We start from the raw sequence: 6,122 nt of genomic DNA, 5'->3' as shown, positions 1-6,122 counted from the left end.
AGGGCTCGAGACGTATTGTCATCTCCTCCACGAGGGGTCCGAAGTCGTAAAACTCCCGTGTCACATCTGCGCAGTAGCTAGATCCTGCCCTTGTTCGTACCCCTATTCCTTACTATCCGAATCATTCCCACGACATGGTGGACCTCCTTAACCATTCCGAATTGACGCGCAAGCTGATCCACAACCCCCACAGGGCAATACAGGTTAGGCAGTTTGTGAATCCGCGCTCACACGTACAGCCCGTCGAACCTCACGCAGTTGGATCTGACTTGCTGCCATAATCCTCAAGGGGAAGTAGTGGTTGCACCTAACTTCGGTGCACCCACATAGTGAACAGTAAATTCAAGAAAAATAGAAAAAAAATCAAAAAATTCTGAAACTTCGTGGATGTGCTTGTGAGCAAATGTTTTACGATCTTACAAAGTTTGGTCACCAAAACACATCACATGATCTCTATACAAAATGAAATACAAATGATGCTCTGCACCCAAGTGACTGTTCACATGTTTTCACCACAAACTTTGTTTTTTTTTTGTACAGAGCTCATCGGATGTCATTTCGCAGCCAAATTTTGCAAGCACCTAAATTTTTTGATTATAATCACATTCACAAAATTTCAGGTTGTATAAAAAGGTTTTGCTAAGTTTTTGATCGTGGGTGCACCGGGGGTGCAAAGAACCACTCTAATCCTCAACCAACAGCCCCATCCCTTAGAACAGCCACAGACCTCCATGGACGACCTTCTCCCAGTTGCCTAAGCAGAACAACTGAAAAACAAAAAGGTTATCTCCAGCTTCTCTGTATTTCGGCACATGAGCCAGCCCCCAGATCGACTTGAGTGTCTCAAACATTGCTGGAGAACTGAACTGCCACGAAGTGTTCAGCCGCCCGATCGGCACCATCCACCTTGCGTCCACCTTAAATTGCTTTGCCTCCACTTACCCAACGATGACGTCGTCTAGTTCGTTGTCCTTAAGGTCCAGAAACTCCATCATCTCTTCCAGGTTCTTGCCCCTGCATCCGCCAGCCTAAGAAGAAGACCCCTCGGGCACCGCCATCACTAGGGTAGGGACGAGCGGGCACAACAAGGGATAGGGAAACCCACACGCAACACCAGAGCGGAGATCAGAGGACCAATCTCGCCGGCGGGTGGGGTAGGTATCGGACGATCCTCTCAGCGACGAACGCCGCCAGAGGTCTGAAACCCTAACCTAGAGGGTACGTATGTGACCTGGGGAATAGTCCTGTACTCCTGTTAGTACCGCTCCTGTCGGATATTTATTTTTTTTGAGAAGGATAGCTAGGTCTTTATTGCATGGTTAAAATGTTGGTAAACGTTCGGAGCCGGCAGTCCGGCCGAACTTTCGGCCGGTTCCCACGCCATGCTGGCTGACACGCCTGGTCCCGCGTGAGACGCGTATACATGGTAGGCCCCACGCACGAAACAACTCACCGCTGGCCACACAAACGTTATCCCCACCCCGTGAGTATCTAATCCAGTTCTTTCCCGCCGCCGTCCTCTCTCTGAGTCCAAAATACCAGCGTCGGCGACTGCACTTTTGAGGACGCCACAGCTGATGCAAGCGGGAGCTGCATCCATGGATGTGGAACTGCATCCTCTTCTCCCCCGACGCCCGAAGCGGCGAGCTACAACCGTAAACGGCAGGAGCTGCAACCCGCTTTCGTGGGAGCTACAACCGGCGTCCATGGGAGCTGTGGCCGAAACGCGAGCTGCAACCATGGATGGCGGGGAGCTGCAATCGGCATCCGGAGGAGCTGCAATCGGCCTCCGGGGGAGCTGCATGTGGTGAACGGTGACTTTTCTTTTTGCTGGAACACGAGTGCTACAACCGTTTTTCTTTCTTGCTGGTACCGGCTGCGATTTTTGCTGGAAACGGCTACAGATTTTGCTACATTCATTCATGGCCAAGCCGCGTCCCGTGACGACAGCGACCTATTTTTGCTACAACCGTTGTAGTTATTGCTATGTCCGTCGATGATTTTTGCTACATCCTTTTTTCATGGTGAACTTGTAGGCTCGAGGGCGGCGACCTATTTTTGCTATGTCCGTCGATGGTTTTTGCTACGTCCGTTGATGGTTTCTGCTACATCCTTTTTTTCATGATGAACCTGCAGGCTCGACGGCGGCGACCTATTTTTGCTACAACCTTTGTACTCTTTTCTACGCCAATAGAGGATTTTGGCTATATCCTTTTTTCATCGTGGACATGCAAGCTCGACCGCGATTAGCAGCGGGTGTGGGGGTGGCAGGCGAGCACGGGCGGTGCGGGGTTGACGGGCGAGCACGGGCACGAGTGCGGGCGGCCGATGAGTCAGGCGCGAGCGCGAGCGGCTGGCGAGTCAGGCGCGAGCACAGGCGGCACGGGTGTGGCCGGCGAGCACGGGCGAAGAGCATGGAAGGTCCAATCCAACGGCTGTATATACGGGAATCGGACGGCTGCCTGCTGACCGGCCCAATTTTAAGCCAGCACGCCGACGCCTATCGGTGCCCTAAAATGTTTACAGGGATAATATTAGCATCATGGGGATGCCCTAACCCATATGTGTCTCCCCAGGGGAATAGTAACACACCTATAGCTAACCTATGAGCTTCAAAGTTTGAAGATCTAGGCTCAAACATAAAATTAGAAGCCGTGAAAACTCAAGTCCCTACCGTCCTGTCAGATACAATGAGGTTACCATAGACGGACACGCAATGGGCTGTGACCCATCAGCTATTCCTTCCTGGGCCTGGCCTCCGTTCGAACCGCCTCGTGTGATGTATCGAATTCGGAGTTCTCGTTCCGTTCTCACTTTCAAGTCGGATTCCCGTATGCCCAGCACTGCCGCCTATATATATGACGACAGACTCGACCGGCAGCACCGTATCCATTGACATTGTGCAAGAAACGAGAGCCCCAAAGCCTAGTACTAGTAGCCAATCGATCTTTCCACGAGATGTCGTTCTTCAACGAGCGTCTCTTCGCCTCCATGGCAATGGCGGACATCCTCCGCTTCCCTGGAGAAGACCTGCACGACCACGCGCCCCAGAGTTGGCCCAAGGAAGCAACGGCGGAACTGCCGCTGCCGGTCGGATCATCCCGTCAAGAGCCCCATCGCGTCCTGGACTGCTCGGAGGCCGACTCGACGCTGGAGGAGAGGAGGAGCTCCACCAGCGCTTCTGTCTGAAGTAATGCATGTGTGACGTGTTTGTGCTTCAGTTTGAGGATTGCTAGTACAGTAGTAATTAATATATACTTTGACGAATTTCAGTACGCTAGTAGTACTTGTATAAGATTATGCTTTACAACTTAGAAGGTGTTTGGTTCGTGCTTTTGTAACGGCACAAGATAACAACAGTAATAGATAGCGTTGCATCGTGTTTGTTTAGATTACTTTGTACTCCCTCTGTAAACTAATATAAAAGTGTTTAAATCTACTATAGTATTCTAAACACTCTTATATTAGTTTACGGAGGGAGTAATAATTAGATAACGCCGTAATTAGATCCCGTCCTACCCAAAACTGATTCCGCTCAATCTTGGGACACTAGGTATAATCAAACCTAGAAGCAACATGCACGCTTTGTCGCGCTGATTAGCATGAGCAAGATATCACTTGCACAGTTGTTCTGATAAGATGTTTCTCAAAGAGACCGATTAAATATATATCATATTGTCCCTCTACATGAGGAAAACACGTTGTTTCATCTCAAATGATAAACCATTTCTTTCAAGTAATCATTGGTTTAAGTACGAATATAAAAGGCAATTAATCCTGCAGTAAAGGAGGCTATTATTCCAAAAAAGGGCAAATACAACCAACTATTACTAAGGATTTCATCTTTGGACCATAAGCAAACAAGAGGTGGAATACCACAAAGAGAAAGTGTACCCCATAAAAAAGTAGTTCTTGTGATTGGAATGTATTTACTTAAACCGCCCATAAGAACCATATTCCGACTTTTATCTGGTGAATATCCAACAAGAGGTTCCATTGAACAATAAAGCTTTTGAATAAGCATCAAATGTAATAAAACAGCTTGATAAGAACCCATTGTAGAATAGGCTAAGCTTCTTTTTAATAGCTCCTAAGAATAGTGTTATTGTACCTACTAAAGAAATAAAACTCATTATCAAAGGTAAAGATGTGAAAAGAGGAAGGAGTCGAGCTAGAAGAAAAATTCCCGCAGTTGCTGCGTGTATAAGAGCCGAAATAGGAGTGCACTAGTAGAAAACAGGGCTTAGGTCACAGGGCAGTTTTCACATTAGCCCCGGTTCGTGCGGCCAGGGGCCTGCCGGGCCTCGTGGGGGCATTGGTCCCGGTTCGTCAGGACCCTTTGATCCCGGTTGGTGGGACAAACCGGGACCAATGGGCCACGCTCCTGGCCCACCACCCTTTAGTCCCGGTTCATACCACAAACCGGGACTAAAGGGCTGGTCCTAGTTGCGGCCAGTGTTTAGTCCCACCTCGCCAACCGAAGGGCGCTCACACCAGTTTATAAGCCCGTCCCTCTCTGCCTTTTAAAGTGAAAATAGATGCCCTTATACCGGGAATTTGACCTAAATTCACAGTAAATTTCATAGAAATTTATTATGAATTTAGGTTCAATTTTCTCTATAAGCGCATCTATTTTCTTTTTTTATATTTATAAAATAAATAAACCTTAATAAAATAAATAAAACTAAATAAACCTTAATAAAATAAAATAAAATAAACTATAGTAACTACAATAAATAAACCTTAATAAATTAAGTAAAAATAGTAGCAGTAAAATAAATAAAAATAGCAGTAGTAAAATAAATAAAAATAAAATAATTAAAGTAAAATACATAAGTAATTAGAAATAAAATAAATAAGTTTTTTGTTGTAAGTAGAAACAAAACAAAACAAATAAAGCAAAAGAGAAAAAAAACTTTCAACCTTTTCAGAGTTCATTTGAAATGCTTTTCAATTTTAACCTTTTCAGAGTTCATTTGAAATAAGCGCATCTATGTTGTGGATGAAATGATGATACCATGCCAACTTTCAACCTTTTCAGAGTTCATTTGAAATGCTTTTCAATTTTAGGGTCTTATAGCTCAAAATAATTAGTAAATGCATGGAAAATAACAAATGAAGTCAGAAAGGATTGAAAAATGATGATGTGGCTTTGAATGGTGCATTTTGAACACACAAAAAGTCAGGAGTTCAAATAAGTATTAAAAAATGAAATCCCTTTGTAACAGACGAGTTTCCGGATGAAATCCTGATACTTTGAAAGAGATTGTCCGTTTTGTACACGAAGTGCATCCAGTTTTTGCCGTAATCCTCTCAACTTTCTTGCACATGCTATGTGAATGAAATGATGATACCATGCAAACTTTCAACCTTTTCAGAGTTCATTTGATATGCTTTTATAAACTCTAATAGCAAAAGGAATCAACTAAAAAGCTTTTATAAACCTCTAGTATTTTCGTAAAGAATTAAAATTTAAACTATTCAAATTTGGAAACTAATGGAGTAATAGAAAGTTTATAATTATTCTGAGCTAAAAGCAAAAAGAATAAAAAATAAAGCAAAAATCAAAAGAAAATAAATAATTCAAAAAACAAAAAAATACTGGAAAAAAAAAATGCCGCCTAATGGGCCACACGGCCTGCATACGACTAGAAACCCATCTGCACATGGGCCAAGATGCAGGCCCGCCGGCCCAATAGGCCCAACATGTTAGTGACAAGGGTAGGCATGTAATGCCTGCATATTAGAGAGGAGCTCAGCACCTGAGCTGCAACGCAGCTTATAAACAAGTGCTGAGCTCTCTCAGCTAGCGAGGTGGGACTAAACCTCCCACCGCACCGCGCCAGCACATTAGTCCCGGTTGGTGGCTCCAACCGGAACCAATGCTCCCCTTAGGTCCCGGTTGGTGGCACCAACCGGGACCAAAGCCCTCTGCTTCCCGCCCTTTGGGCTGGTGAAAAGAGGCCTTTGGTCCCGGTTGGTGCCACCAACCGGGACTAAAGGGTGGGCATTGGTTCCGGTTTGTGCGTTGAACCGGGACCAAAGCATTTGCTATATAAGCCAGCACTTAGGAAATTTTCAGATTTCCATCGCCAGTTTCCCCCCGCCCGACGACGCCGCGA

The sequence above is a fragment of the Triticum aestivum genome, chromosome 6D (assembly GCF_018294505.1).
Source record: "Triticum aestivum cultivar Chinese Spring chromosome 6D, IWGSC CS RefSeq v2.1, whole genome shotgun sequence".
In the NCBI taxonomy this organism is placed as follows: Eukaryota; Viridiplantae; Streptophyta; class Magnoliopsida; order Poales; family Poaceae; genus Triticum; species Triticum aestivum.
The sequence above is the reverse complement of the archived record's forward strand: the minus strand, read 5'-3'. Positions refer to the sequence as shown.